Source organism: Miniopterus schreibersii (genome assembly GCF_964146895.1).
Source record: "Miniopterus schreibersii genome assembly, chromosome: 15".
Taxonomy (NCBI): domain Eukaryota; kingdom Metazoa; phylum Chordata; class Mammalia; order Chiroptera; family Miniopteridae; genus Miniopterus; species Miniopterus schreibersii.
The window spans coordinates 11264895-11280796 of record NC_138115.1 but is presented as its reverse complement, the minus strand read 5'-3'; the positions used below and the strand labels follow the sequence as shown (position 1 = coordinate 11280796).

The 15902-nt window shown below is 38.5% G+C and overlaps 1 protein-coding gene across 5 annotated transcripts in view; it reads right to left on the bottom strand.

Moving 5' to 3' along the window:
* The window catches only part of FHIT (fragile histidine triad diadenosine triphosphatase), a 1252819-nt gene that overhangs the window by 785178 nt on the left and 451739 nt on the right, over positions 1-15902 (bottom strand). Inside the window, exon 1 of one of the 5 annotated variants that reach the window (XM_081159592.1) lies at positions 12235-12267. The exons of the other annotated variants lie outside the window; for them this stretch is intronic. The gene's annotated coding sequence lies outside the window, so the exon portion shown is untranslated. Of the gene's footprint in view, positions 1-12234; positions 12268-15902 lie in introns of those variants that run through there. 5 annotated transcript variants of the gene reach the window in all.

Here is a 15902-nt window from a genome sequence, read left to right as displayed (position 1 = left end):
CACTCAGAGTTATCAAGGAACACGTGGTCCAATTTCTGGATTATGCTAACCCAGGTTAGGAGGGTGGCTTCTTCTCATAATGCCTCTGAATGAAAGCTGTCAAAATTTTACTTTAGCCCGGCCGGGCATGGCTCAGAGAAAAAAACATAAAATCTCTAGTCAAATGGGCCACAGTTAACAGAGCACCACTGTCCAACACACACACACGCAGCTTCATAGAGCAGTTTCAAAACAACAGCATTGATGAATTAATGGATAGAAAGAAGGAGAGACAGATAGAAAAATGATAAAGCAACCATAGTAAGATATCAATGGTGGGCTCCAGGTCATGGCTAAATAGGGAGCTCATTGTAAAATTTCTTCACTCTTTCTGTGTATTTTTAATAATATAATGCTTGCAGGGAAAACCTACCTTTGCTTCCTGTATTTTGAGGCTCTGTTTTTATTTGTATAAACATTTATTATTATATGTCCTTGACAAATTGACCCCTTTATCATTATGGAATACCCTTCTTTATCTCTGGTAAACTCCCTTGTCTCGAAATCTGCATTGTTTGATTAATATAACCACATTTACTTTCTAAAAATTAGTGTTTGTATGACAAAGTTTTCATTCCTTTTACTTTCAGCTCTTTGTGTCTTCATGTTTTAGGTGTATATGTTGTAGTCAGCATACAATTAGGACTTTCTTTTTTTACATACTGACAATCTCTGACTCTTCATTGGGCTGTTAAACCCATTAACATTTAATGCAATGATATGGTTGGGTTTTGAATCTACCATCTTCTGGATTTCATTTAATATTTGTGGCAACTATTTTCCCCCTATTGTTCCTTGCCTTCCTTCTTTCTGTTAAAGATGAGTATTTTTTTTAGCATTCCATCTCATTGCCACTGTTGGTTTTTAAATTATATCTTTTTGTAGTGTGTGACTGTGTACATGTGTACATGTTCACTTGTGTGTGTTTGCTCTAGGACTAACAATACAAATCCTTATCAGAGCCTACCTGTAACTGATATAATACCATTTCATGTAAAATATGAGATGCTTACAACAGAATCATTCCATTTACTACTTTCTGTCCACTGTGCCATTGATGTCACATGTTTTACTTTTATGTACACTATAAACCTCACAGTACAATGTCGTCATTATTTTAATCAGTAAATTAATGTTTAAAAACTTAAGATAAAAATCAGGTTTTTAAAACTATATATTAGTCCACATATTTACTGTTTCTGATGTTCTTCATTCCTTCCTATAAATCCAAATTTCCATTTTGTATCACTTTCCTTTACCTAAAAACCTTCCCTTAGTGTTTCATATAATGCTGGTCAGCTAGTAGTATAATTTTTAAAATTTTGTTCATCTCATCTAAGATGAGATAACAAATTTTCATTTAATGTTCATTTTGAAGCAATTCTATATTCACTGGATATAGAAATGGAGGTTAACATTTTTTCTGCATTTCCCCCTGCATGTCATTCCATTGTCTTCTAGCTTGCACAGTTTTTGTTTAGAAGTCGAGAATGATTCTCACTGTTCCTTCCTGTATCTATGCTTTTTTCCCTCTTCTGACAGCCTTTCCCTTTGTAGTCTAACAGTTTGGCTCTGACATGCCTAGATGTGGTTTTCTTTGTATTTATTCTGCTTAGATTTGCTAAAAATATTAAACATGTAGATTGATGTTTTTACCATATGTCGGGTAATTCAAGTGATTCTTTAAATAATTTTTTCTGCTTCATTCTTTCTCCTATTTTTTGAGACTCCAAATATACAAATATTAGACTGCTTGCTTTTGTCCCACGTGTCACTTAGGCTTTGTTTATTATTTTCCTATCATTTTTTATTCTGTCCTTCAAATTGGACAATTTCTACTAATCTGTCTTAAAGTTTACAAATTCTGCTACAAAGGCAAATTAATAAATCTTTTAGTTCAGAAATTATTCTTTGCAGTTATAGAATATCTGTTTTGATCTTTTTTATATTTACATTTATTTCTCTGAGATTTCCATCTTTTCATTCATTTTATGTCATCTATTTTAAGTCCTTGAACATATTAATCATTGCTTTATTAAAATCCCTATATTTGGATTATTTCAGGGTCTATTTCTATTGGTTGATTCTTTTCTTGTTAATAGGTCTGCTTCTTCACATGTCAAGGAGTTTTTATTGTATACTGGACACTGAGTGATACATTTAGGGAGTCCACATTGTACTATCTGCCTTAAAGGGTAGGTACTGCATTGTGTTCTGGTGGCAATTGTATTATTAAGATCCTCTTTATCTTTTCACTGTTATGGCAGATCTATTTTGATTCTGCCTTAGTCCAGAAACATGGCTTCACTCTACTGTGTGCCTGGTTCTCACTCCTAAATCTGGCCCTTCTGGGATCTCAGTTGAATGCCCAGGTGCTCAGTGAAGACTCTCCTTTCAGTCTAGATTAAAATTCCAACATGTCACAGCTCTGGAACCTTTTTCTGGTTCTTGGCCCCACAGAGGCCATTCTCTACTGGTCCTCAAAAAGTGTTGCCCTGCTCATGCACATCAAGTGCTCAAACAATTGCCTACAAGAGAATCTCCATAAACACTTCTCGGGTCCCTCTCCCATGCATCTCTCTTTTCTTCAATATACTAGTCTGCTAATTCTAGCAGTCTCAAAACTTCAAACAACAACTCGGCTTCCTCAGTTCATTGAAACCACCACCCAGTGCTTAGCTCCAACTCCTTACTCTCTGGTCCAGTGTATGCACCCTGAGGCAAAAAAGCAAAGTGAACGCAATGCTAACCTCACTGGTTACCTTCTCTCCAAGATCAAAGCCTTGCTTTGCCTGTTAGCCAATTCCTGAAAACGGCTGCCTTTGCACATTTTACCTAATTTTATAGTTCTTCATGAAAGAAGTCAAGACTGGTACCAGACACTTCTCTGTGGCTAGCAGCAGAGGTCCTTATGCTCTATAATCACTGCCTAGGAAAACCAAAATGCTACCATTACCAACATCTGAACTTCACAAATGACCCTATTTCTCCCAACACCCACTGCTTTATAGTACATATGAATAATGATAATACTTAAATGCATTACCCAGGCTTCCTCCCATTACTCGTTTTCCCATGTTCTTGGATATCTGATTGCCAGTTAATGTCTCTGCCCAAGGAACAGAAGAGGTCGGAGAAGGACAGAGGGGAAGTTCAAATTATTCCACAAATTTTCTTTTCAAAAGCTATGAAGAGCAATTGGGTAGAACAGTTTTACAGTGAAGTCTGGAGATTATGTGAAAATTTTAAATGATCTAACTTATCCACTTACAGCAGAATCTCCACAACTAGCTCTTCCCCAGAGGAAATTATATACTGGTTGAACCTTATACATAACTAGCAGTTTACACTTTCTTTCTTTTACAATGAATCAAATCTGTCTCTGTGATAGAATCTGACATCAGCTCATCAAACAGCTTATCAAGAACAATAGAATTTAGTAATGACTGGATTACAAATACATCTGAGTTGACATAAGCTTTCTTCATACTGCTTCTACACATTTTTTAAAAATATATTTTATTGATTTCAGAGAGAGGAAAGGAAAGGGAGAGAGAGATATAAACATCAACGATGAGAGACAGTCATTGATCAGCTGCCTCCTGCATGATCCAAGGGGATCGAGCCTGCAACCCGGGCATATGCCTTGACCAGAAATTGAAAAAGGGATCTCCTGGATCATAGGTCAATGCTCAACCACGGAGCCATAACAGCCGGGCACTTCTACACATTTTAATAAAGGTGAACACAGCTAATTGAACTCTCAGAAAGGAGTCTCAAATAACTTAAGATTAAGCAGTTTTCCTTTTCAGAAGTGGGGCAGGGTATATGTTAAGAAATTGTAAAGGATTACTCTGCTTCATTTTCAACTCTTTATTTAATGATTTTATCTTAAAGGCAAAATACAATACCTGGCAAGGGCTTTAAATACAGATAAGCCATCTAAACAGGCTGCAGTTAATTATATCATTCTCTAAAGATGCTCTCAAAAAAGGTAGGGTGGCTCCCAGCTTATCACATATTGAATAGGTTTAAGAGGAGCAAATGTGACTATCAGCTAAGGGTGAGGGCAGGGAGAGGGGGATTAGATGCCCCCTTTTGGGTTTGCTGAGATGTTTCCAAATGGTTCATGTACCTACATGACCACAGTGGTAAAATTTGTTTCCTTTTCTTAAATTTATCAATCCCTCTGCACATTATTGGCTTATAAACTCACCTCCAGTTTATTTTTACCATGTGTATTTGATGATCCCTCAGTGATGGAGAACTTAAATGATCACTTTCCAAAGCAAGGAACCAAAGGCTGGCACTTTATGTCAGCAGAAATCTTGAGGAAGCAGCAACCTTGAGAAATGGATAGATGGATGGGTGGATGACCACAAGGTACATTTCTCTTTATTGATTTGTTCAACATGTTTTTGTTGACTGCTACCAGGCTAGGGTGCAGAGGTGAACAATTTAGAAGCAGTCTCATTATGGAGGTTACAGTCCATCAGGGTAGGGATAGTGGACTCAAGATAAGCAAAAATGTCTAATATGTCGCCTAGAGAATGTAACCAAAATGAGTTACACAACTTAACGTGGCTGCTATCTGCAGTTACATACATGCCAGGTAAAATGAGAAAATGCCAAGAACCTCTCCTGGAAAGGCTTTGAAGACCAAATAGGTTTTGGCCATGACCATCCCCTGTGAATACCTTTTTATATGTACCAAATTCAAGAGGGAATCAGGAGGTGTCACAATCACAAGTCTCCCAACAAAAACCCATAAATATCACCCAACCAGATAAAACTGTCTTAATGCTTGTTTTGCTGTCTTTTTGTTTATTTGGTTTTTTTTAGAGAAGACCTAAATCAGATGCAAATTCACGATATTTCCCTTAAAGGACACTGATCATAAAAGCTAATATGGTACAATTTTTGGCATACAAAATGACATTTGCTAAACTTTTGTCTCTCTGGAACACAATTCCAAATAAATGCAAATCTACTGGGCAATCTACCGCAGAATCACAAGGTATATTATATATCTCCATCCAATGAAATGCCAGATTAGCCAGTATCAGCCCTGCAACTTGACTGGCCGTGTAACTGGCAGAATTTTCTATAAAGAATTCTCCAAAATACCCTCAAAATCTAGAGTTCAACAGTTCTGAGGCCCTTATCCTGCCCTTCCTGCTGCAAGCTGCACACAGGAATCAGTTGTCCATGAGGAAGCCCAGGGTTGGGGCAGGGGGAGCGGTAAATAGATGACCCTAAGTCGCAGATCTACTGTTTCCCAGGGCCCCCGAGTCTGCCCAGGGAGCTGCTGTGGCCTGTGCAGGACGCTGCCTGTAATGGAGACAGGCAGCTCTTCCTTTTTAAGAGTGGATTTACCTTTTTTTCTGCTCTTACCCCAAACTCTTCCGATCTCAGGCATATCCATGGCACGATAAATATCATACTGTTTTCTGTCTAGGACTTTCGTGCAATGATTTGCAAGCTTTCATTTGTCACAGAAATACATCCATAATCAGTCAATGATAATAATGTTAATGGTTAGATACTGACTGGTGCCAGGAACTGTGTTAGGTGCTTTTTCATTCATTATTTCATTAAATCCTCACAATTCCCTCTGACCTATATTACTCCTCCAGCCCCTTGAAGCACTCTCACACAGAATTCCACCCTCCGAGGTCAAGCAATGGGAAGACGGCATTATCGGCAAAGGGATAAGATTCTGTCCAGTTGGGGAAAACGACCACAATCCGCATTAAGATCTATACATTTTGGAAAGAGTCCAGTGAAGCAGTAAATCATGATTGCGGAAACAATATCTTCTCAACTGCACCCAATTTGGAATTACAGAAAAGCATTTTTTAAGTCACACATGATTCTATCACTCAGAGATGAAAGTTGATAATGTTTTAATATTTCCCATCCTTATTTATGAGTGCCTCCACTTTTTACCATTTGTTGACTTTTTTAAAGCCAAACATAGATCATATAGCAATGCAATTTTGTATTCTTTTCATTGACAATTATATTGTAAGTATTTTACCATGACATTAAAGTTTTAAAAGATTTTCCAACTGCTACCTTATGTACCATAATTTAACAATTCCCCAATTCATTCACAGATTATACAGGATACATATTATATAAGTACTATAATACACAATTATAATAATAAATTTTGTCTGCATCTCTACTCCCTTCTGAAAATTTCTAGAAATAAGATTACTGGGTCAAAAAATATAAAAGCTTTTCTTTTTATAGGGAGGCTAAGTCTGTGCACAACTTCACCACAAAGGAATTTACCTTCTCCAGGTCATCGCAGTAGTATCATTATATTTAACAGCTGCCAACTAGTTGAAAATGATTTTGTTTTGCATGTTTTCAATTTTTATAAAATGACATCTATCATATCGCAGTTTTCAGCAACTTGTCTTTTAAATTGTTTTACTCAGTAATATTCTGGAGATTTGTCTATGTTAATATATATTGTATTCATTTATTCTTTTTTGCTTTTCAAAAAGCATCTCTTGTACAAATATTTCATTATATCTGTTTATTAGCTATAGGTGAGTATTGGTGTTTTCTTGAATTACCAAAAAAAAAAAAAAGAATGCTCTTATAAATATCTTGCAGACATGTCCCCGGGCACATGCACACGCTGATGGAAGATGCACAGGCCTCAGCTCCTCTGGACGATGCCGCGTGCGCTGTGACCCGCGGCGGCTGGGCCAGTCTGCCCCGTGAATGGGAATCCCCACTGCTCCACAACAGCGCCATCCCTTTGTATTATTGAATTTTTAAATTTATCTTGCCAATTGGATGGATGTAAAAAGTTGTGTTAATTTATAATTTCTGATTACTTTTTAGGTTAGACAATCTTTCATTCACTAATTGGCCATTTCTTTTACTTCTCCAGTTTATATTTGTTGAGAATCCTACCAATTCTTCAAATCATTTTTATTCATATTAGTTCTTTGTACATTTCATATTAATTCTCTGCTGTTAAACATTCTACGAATATAGTCATAGCCTCCACAATGTTGCCGTGAGAAACATTTTCCTGGTAAAATGCCTCCTGGTTTTTAAAATACAGATTTCATAATATACATTTTTTTGCCAAAGTTCATAAGGCAAAAATTTAGATTTATGACACCAAAACTCAGTATAAAAATTTTGACAAAGTGATGTACAGGAAAATCCTCAAGATACTTTCCAAATACATTCAGAAGAATGTCAGAACTATATGTGGATATTTTGAAAGGCAGGCTGAGTGTGAGCACACACGATGCATTTCAGACCCTGCTGGTGCCGAAAGGCCACCATGCATAAGGGTGGCCACGTGGCCCTGAGAGCTCGAATGTAAACCCCTCCACAGCACCTTCACGTTTAGCTTTTCATTTTTTATTTTTTCTTAGTGTTGGAGTCCCCAAAGAGTTGAGAAGATACTGCAGATAATTATGGGGAAAGAAGCAAGGCCAGTGAGAAAAGTTACTGTGTAGAAAGCAAGTGTGTTTTTTAACAACCACAATGTTTTCAATCATTTTAAATCCTAATATAATAGCGCATTACTGTGTTTTACTCACATTTCAGGATATTGGCCGGGAGGAGGCTGGGTTGCCATATAAAACATTATCATTTTTCTCATTCAGAACAATGGAAAATTGTCTCCTGGGAACCAGTTATGTGAAACATCTGACCATCAGGCGTGAATTACTCACATCAAACCAGGGGTGTCTGCCGTTTTTCCTACCATGTTCCTTATCTTTTGCTCTTTGCTTGCTTCTCTCCGTTTTCTGTTTTTGCACATTTCTCATTCAGGCCTGGCAATGACTATACAAGATAGCTAGTATGACTCCGTTTTACAGATGAGGGCACTGAAGTGTTGGCAGAGCCCTGCTCCCTCCCGAGGCTCTAGAAGAGACTCCTTCCATTCCTTGCCGCCTCCACCTCCTGGTGGTTGCCAGGATTCCTTGGCTTGAGGCCACATCACTCCAGTGTTCCAAGGTCACATCAGCTCCCCCTCTTCTGTGTGTCTCAAAGGTCACTCTGCCCCTCTTAGGACTCCCTCGGATAATCCAGGATGAGTTCCTCATCTCAAAATCCTTAACTTGATCACATCGGCAAGGGCCCTTTTTCCAAACAAGGTGACATTCATATGTTCCAGAAATTTGACATGGATACTTTTTTAGGGACCACTTTTCGGCCTTACACACTGGCTCAGGGTCACACAGCAGAACACGGTGTAGCCATTCAGATGTAGGATTTGCAGGTGTAGCGTTTAGTTTTTTTCTGCTCCATGTGCTGTCTTCCATCAGATTGTGTGACCTGTCATGTCTGCCCCTCCTCACACGTCAGCCTCCCAGGATCCAAGGTCTGCCCTACCTCAGAGTGACATCAATATTCTGCTTCCTCGGCTCCAGGTCCCTCCCAAAGAGAGGCTGCAAGGCCGAGCTGCCCACTAACAAATATTTTCATGCGCTCTTGGCTTCCTCCCCAATACCCGGGCAGCTCCCTGAGTCTAGTTCAAGGGCCACACTAGATCCTCAAAGCAACCTGATGGAAAGAACTGTACGTCTTTGCCATGTATATTGAGTCTTCGCTGTCCCCGTAAGCATGTGGTATGGCAGGAGAAGGGATGCCAAACAGCGCCCTCTTTCTTTTTTCCGAACCTGCCATCTGCTGTTACGTAGGGAATGAAGTGGCCAAGAGCAGGGAGCCACGCCACGGCTTCGAAACTGTCCTGCAACACCCAGTTTGAAGGTTAGTCAAGGCCGAGTCGCTTCTTGTCAAGAGACTGCTTGACATAAAAATGGTGATATTTCGAGCCACCTAACAGGCGCAAAGTTCCATCCCGCACACGTCAGGAACCAGCACTCCCGCTCACGGAGACGGCCCGGGTTCAACCTGCCTTTCACTCGCTACCCGGACTCACATGCTCCTGGTGACACACGGAAACCTCTTCCCATTCAAGTTCTCGTGTAAATCCCACGCATAGAAATCCCATAAGACAATGTTTTTATTTGTACTTACATAGCTATGTGTATTTAAAGGAAATTAAGAGAAGGAAAATGATCTTTACTTGATTACTTATGATTTCTAAGGCTCGTCTTCATTCGAACCTGAGGGCCCAAGTTTATCTCTTCTTTCTCTTCAGCCTGAAGAACTTCCTTTAGCATCTTTTTTAGTAGAGGTTGGTCTGCTGGCACTACATTTTCTCAGGTTTTCTTTATCTGAAAGCGACTTTATTCTGCCTCCATAATTGGAGTGTACCTTCATTGAACACGGAATTCTGAACTGATAGTTTCTTTTCCTTTCAGCACATTAAAAATATTGTTCCACTGTCTTCCAGCTTTGACGGTTCTTAAAGCCAGGTTGGCAGTATTTTGAAATGTAGTTTCCTTATATACTCCACGTTGCTGTTCTCTGGCTGCTTTCAAGATCATGTCTTCGATTTTCAGCAGGTTGATTATGACGGGCCTCAGCATTGTAAATATGCAAATATATCCCTTTGACTAAATTTGAAAAGTTTGCAGCCACTATTTATTCAAAAACTTTGATGCCCCTTTCTCCACCTTCTTTCCTTCTGGGGCACCAATTAGGCCTGTCTGTGAATATTTCTGCTATTATCCCAGAGGCCCCTGAAACTCTGGTTGTGTGTGTGGGGGGGGGGGGGGGAGGGCTGTTTTTTTTTATCTCTTTTCTTTTCCTCTGCTCTACATAGAGAAATTTCGTATTAATCCACCTTCAAATTCACTGGCGATCGTAGTCTGCTCTGTGTGTATGCACGTTGCAAGGGTCAGGCAGTGATCTGAGCAAAATTTATAGTAAGAATCTGTGCTTTTCCAATATTGATTCTCCTTTCTGAGATTCACTCTCACTTTCCAATAGCGACAGTCACACAAACTCTGCCCTCCGGTTCCTCCCGCCAGAAAGACTGTGGGCTTCCCACTGGAGTGTGAGCCACCTTGTGTGGCACTGAGTATAGCAGTTTGACCTCAGGGTGGGAAATTTAACCCAGGCCACCAGCCTCTACCTGGCGACAACTCACCTTCAGAATCTACCTGTCTTTGTTTGCTCTGCAGGCCCTTCAGGAAATTGCTTTTATGTGGTCTTGTTTGTTTGCCCGTATCCTGGCCAGTGTTTATAGTTGTTATCTGTGGGGGTTCACTGAGCTTTTATGTGGGAAGCAGTCCGTTTTAGTTTATTTGTGAATCCTATAGTCTTGTAGCTCTTATGTATAAAAAAATCCACTGGTACTTCAATGGAATCTTACTTATCTTACTGAACTCTATCAGTTTTAATGTTTTTTAGGTGAGGTTCTTGGATGTTTGGAAGAGTTAATTATATATTTTTAAATAGTCCTGGTTTATCTCTTCTTTCCAGAGGTCTTTAGAAGTTTGGGGGTTTTATTGTTGGTATTGCTGTCTTCCAAGTTGTTGAGCTTTGCATTTAAATTTTTGTTATTAGTTTTTAGTTTTATTTCATTGTAGGCAGAGCATGTAGCCTTTCTCTGAGGTATAATATGATCAATTCTTTTCTAAATGCTTCATGGCTCCTTAAAAGAGAGGTGCATTTCATTTCAAGAGAACAAAGTTCAATAATATTTATTAAATCACCTTACTAGATTATTGAAATATTCTATGTACTCTGTGTTTATCTGACCCAGGAAAGCTCAATAAAAGTGTATTAAAGTCTCACACAACAATTCCATTTCTATCAAGTTTTCCTTTTATTTCTAACAGCCTACATTTCATGTATTTTGAGGCTGTTACCATGTCAATGAAAATTCGAGACTGTCTTATCTTCATGGTGAGGTCTAACTATTTTAAAGAAAATATAACTTCCTTGTTCACATTTAATATTTTTATGGCTTTTGATTCTATTTTGTTTAACATTGCCAAGATTACTTTTTGTTTTATTTTGCTTTTGCCTGATAAATCCTATCCACCCGTTTTTCTGTTTAATCTCAATGCATCACTTAGTTTTAGGTAAATCTCTTCTCAGTAACCCATGGCTAGATTTTGCTTTTTAGCTAAAATGCAGAGTCTCTGTATTTCAGTAGACCGGTTTAATGATCATTTTATAAAGAGACGCATCTTCCCAAGATGATTTCACATTAACATTTGTTCTTCTCAGTGTGTGAGGCACCTGGGAAATCTCATTCTTATTTTATATGTAAGGAAATTCAAAACCAAATAGGTTAAATATATTTCCCAAGGTCTTTCAGGTAACATGCGGCAGTGGTAAGACTTAACCAAAGGATGCTAATGTTGACACCACAGCTTTTTACAAATATATATCATACTCTTGCTGAACATCAATATTCAGATGGACAATGTGGCCAAATGTTCCGCCTTTTTTTCGGGTAGGGGAGTTTATACTGTTTATTTGTGTTGGCATAGATGAGACCCTGGCTCTTCCTCTGGGATCTTACTTTATGCTTTATGCAGTTTATGCTCCACCATTCATTTCTTTGCTTCACATACTTGGTAATTTAGACCAGGATACACATTCTTTCCTCTCCCCATTGATTAGGAAGTCATACATCCTAACTTTATTCCTAATAGTTGTACCTGGTATACCAAAATATTAATATTTGTTGAATGAATGAGTCCACTATAAAACTTTCAAATACTTTGAATTATTGACTCTACCCCTAGAAAAAATAGGATTTATTACAATTTTATTTTTGAACTCTGTAAATATAATCTTGGGTTTTGTTATTACTTAGTATTAAATATTAAAATATTAAATATTTATATCTATTAAAGCATTATTTTATTTACATTTTTTATCTCTCAAGAGTATTACTTTACATTTGCATTCAGTGTTAAAATTAAAGTTACAATTGTTTATTTCTCTGTTACTAAATTTTAAAATTTTATTTCTCTCTTAGCTTCCTGGACCAGTGCTTCCTAAATCTTAGTGCATGTAAGAATCTCCTAGAAAGACTGTCAACACACAGATCCATCCTTAGGGTTTGCTTCAGGAGGTGTGGGGCGCACCTAAGAGTCTGCACCAGCTGGTTTCCAGATCATGCTGATTTACTGGACTCAAAACTTCCCTTCGAGTGGTGCTGACCTGGCTACATCCTTAAGCCACTTCTCTAGTAACGAGGTGGTGTTTCCTTCTCCCTTGCATATTCGAGAATCTCTTTCTCTTACTCTTACAAATGAAAGACAACTTGACTATACCGACCTTTCTTGGGTAGACTCTCCCAAACTGCTCCAAGCAAATTCTGTGGATTTTATAGCAACAGTTCACACTGCAGAGTGTGACAGAGAAAAAACAAAAACAAAACGGCAGCCTGATTTATGCTCCTTTGGAAACTGTGTTCTCTTCCTGTGTGCTTGAAGGGTTTTTTCATTCTGTAATTTTAAAAAGAAATTGCCAAGTTGAAATGGTATGGAACCCTTTTCATTAATGTTGCCTGGAATGTGGAAAGCCATTTCATTTTGCATACTGAGGCTTTTTTGTTTAATTTTTATTATTTTAATCTTTGATTACTGCTTCTGTTCCAATTGCTTCTGCCTCAAGAACATCTATAACCCTTAGATTGGTTCTAATGTTTAAGTCTATGTTCTCTGTCTTCTATATTTTTAACCTTCTCTAGTTCATTAATTAGATTTTATTGTCCTTTTTGTCTTTATTTTGACAGAACTTGTCAATTTTTCTTCTATACTAGTGATTTTTTTAATGCTGATTGCTTTTCAGCTTCTAGTACAGACTTTAATCCTGTTACGACATTCTGGTTTCTTTACCATGTTTTCTTGACCAACAGGTCTCCTTTTTCTTACCCATCAGACTGTATTCTAGTCTAAGCTTATTGTCTTTCCTTTTTCTGTTTCCTAAGGTTATTGAAGACAATGAACTTCTATAATTTTTTTTCATATGCCTGGGAAAATCATCCTGGGAAGTCAGCTTTTACTCAGAATCTCTGAAATACTGTTTCCTTTTCCTTGTTCATCATGATTTTTTTTATTTTTAGTTTGTTGTGAAAGAACCAGTGTTTGCCAAGAAAGAAATGATGATTGTCTGTACCTATGTCTCACTTACATCCCCCACACCTGGACCTTAAGTTGGTTTGCAGAATTTATATACCAATTCCCAGCCTCTTGCAGGTTTTCCATCTGGTGGAACTCCTTGGGCTGACATAGAATCTCCTCCTAGTACCACTGTCTGGACCTGTGTCTAATCCACAATCCCAGGGCCCCGTTTACCTTCAGCATAGCTATAGTGCTTTAACTATGACAGATATTGGCAAATACACTTCCAAAAATAGTTTGCCCCATGTAGTAGGAAGAACAATGCCCCACCAAGATGCCTACTCTTAATCCCTAGAATCTGTGAATATATATACATATGTATATGTACACACACACACACACACACACACATATGTCTGTTATATATTATTAGGCAAAGGAGAATTAAGGTAGCAGATGGAATTAAAGTTGCTAATCACCTGATCTTAAAATAAAAACATTATCCTCTATTACTCAGGTGGGACTGATGTCATCACAAGGGTCCTTAAATATGAAGAGAGAGGTAGGAGTGATACAATATGAGAAAGAACCGACTGGTCATTGCTGGCTCTGAACATGGAAGAGGGCCCCAAGCCAAGGAATGCAAACATTCCCCCCTAGAGTCCTCAGAAAACCATTCAGCCTGGCCAATGCCTTGATTATACCCCAATAATATCCATTTCAGACTTTTGCCCCCAGAACTTTAAAATAATAAAATAATAAAACAACTCTATTGTTTTGAGCCACGATGTTTGTGGTAATTTGTTACAGCAGCCGTAGGAAACTAATACTTGGCCTTCTCCTTGACCAACTACTATTTGCATTCTCTGCGTAAATGTAGAAGTCTTTATTAAATTGGTGTCTCAAAAAAATACAATGTAGAGAAACTTTTGCTCACTTTTATAATTAGTCTCTGCATGTTTCAGAACCAAAGCAAGGACAGCAGCCAAAGGATTAGAGATCTTTCCTCTTTCTACCACAGCACAAGGGAACCGCCAGATGAAATCATTCATTCTAGTTCCACTGTGCTTGTAGTTAGTAGAGTCCTCGGCAGGAATCTAAAATAGGTTGACTATAAGAACTAGTTTTGGTGATAAATGAATACACATATCATTATATATATATACACACAAAAACATATATATATATATATATATAAAACACATGCATATTTAATTTCATGTACTCTTCAATCCCTCCTTGGGTAAGGTGCTAATCCTCCTAACTCTCTCTCTTGTGAATGAATGCAAACTTAATGAGTTATATCTTTATAAAGTGGGCATATTTTCCTAACTTTAAGAATTACTTTTTCTTTAACCAGGCCAAACCATGGTCTATCTATTTGAATTCTGAGTAAGTCTACTTCTCCTTGTGGGAGGAGTAAACAATCAAACTTTGAAATGTTTCTATCGTGATAGGAGGCTAGTAGAAGCTGGATTTCCATATGTTCCAATCTGCCCAAGTAGGTATTTCTCTATGCACTACTCTCTGGAAATCACTCTGTTTACCCAAGATTTAACTCAGGAGGCTAAAGTCATGGGTAAATATTAAGAGAGAATTGACAATGGCATATTAAGTTCTAAGAATAAAGTATACTTTCCTAAAAGAAACACATTATTACAAAGTTAACACAGCATTCCCTTCTACGCCACCAATGCTGAAGGCCACCTGGCAGCCAATGTTCCTCTCTTAACCTTGTCCTTCAAACTCTGCACAGAAGATAAAGGGCCAAAGCACATGCGTTTTGATGGCTAGCATAGACCATTCAGCATCCACAAGTGCTAGGCCTCAGGCCACCGTGCTTCTCACAGCTCCTACTGTAAGAATCGCCCTGTGCTTGCATACTGGAGACAGCTGTCCTGGGTCCACAGGTCTTTAGCCAGAACAGCAATGAATGGGGAGAAGAGTCCTCTGCCTTTAGTCTGCAGCAGGGTCTAACATTCCCACCATTAAAATCATCAAATGGGACAAAGACTTCATATCTCCAGGAGGATTAAGTCAAAACACAGACAGAGGGACCTAGGCGGAGAGCCATTAGTCTTAGTCAGATAAGCATGATTACTTGATGGCATTGCTTAATAGAGGACACTGAGGAAATTAAGCAGGCTGATTTGGGAGGGGCCAGAAGGGAAATCTGAGGACCTTAGGGACATGGGTAGGCAACGTTAAGATGCTGAATGTTCTCTGGGCATGATCCAGTCCTGCTACAGCTAATGGGTTGGCTTCTCAGAGTACGGATATTCTCTTATCAGTGTTAGTCAAAATAAACCTAGCATGAAAGGAAATGAAAAGCATCAACACTCCTTACAAACAAACAGATGTTTCATTTTCATGGAAGCCTATGAAACTAGTGGTTAAGAACATGGGCTCTGAAGTAAGCTGTGAAGATCAAATCTTGGCCTCACCCCTCACAGGAACACTACACGACTTCTGTTTCCTCATTTCTTGCATCTGCAAGCTGGGGATAATACTGTTACCTCGTTGGTTGCTCTGGAAGCATCAGCTCTGATAATGCACATAAAGCTCCCAGCACAACGCCCAGATGCTAACAGGAGCTGACTGGAACGGCTGCTGCTGCTGGGGAGAGGCCGCAGAGCACTGTGGTAAGAACAGAGACTCTGGAACAAAACTCTCCAGGCTCTGCCATTTCCTAGCCCTGTGATCTTGAGTAAGTACGTAACTTCTCCGTCCCTCACTCTCCTCATCTATAAAATGAGGGTAATAATAACCATATCAGGGTGGTTTTAAGGATTGAATGAGTTGATATTTGTAAAATGTTTAGAAGAGTGTGTGGCACACAATATGTATGATAAATAAAGTATTCAGCTCTATTCAGTTTTA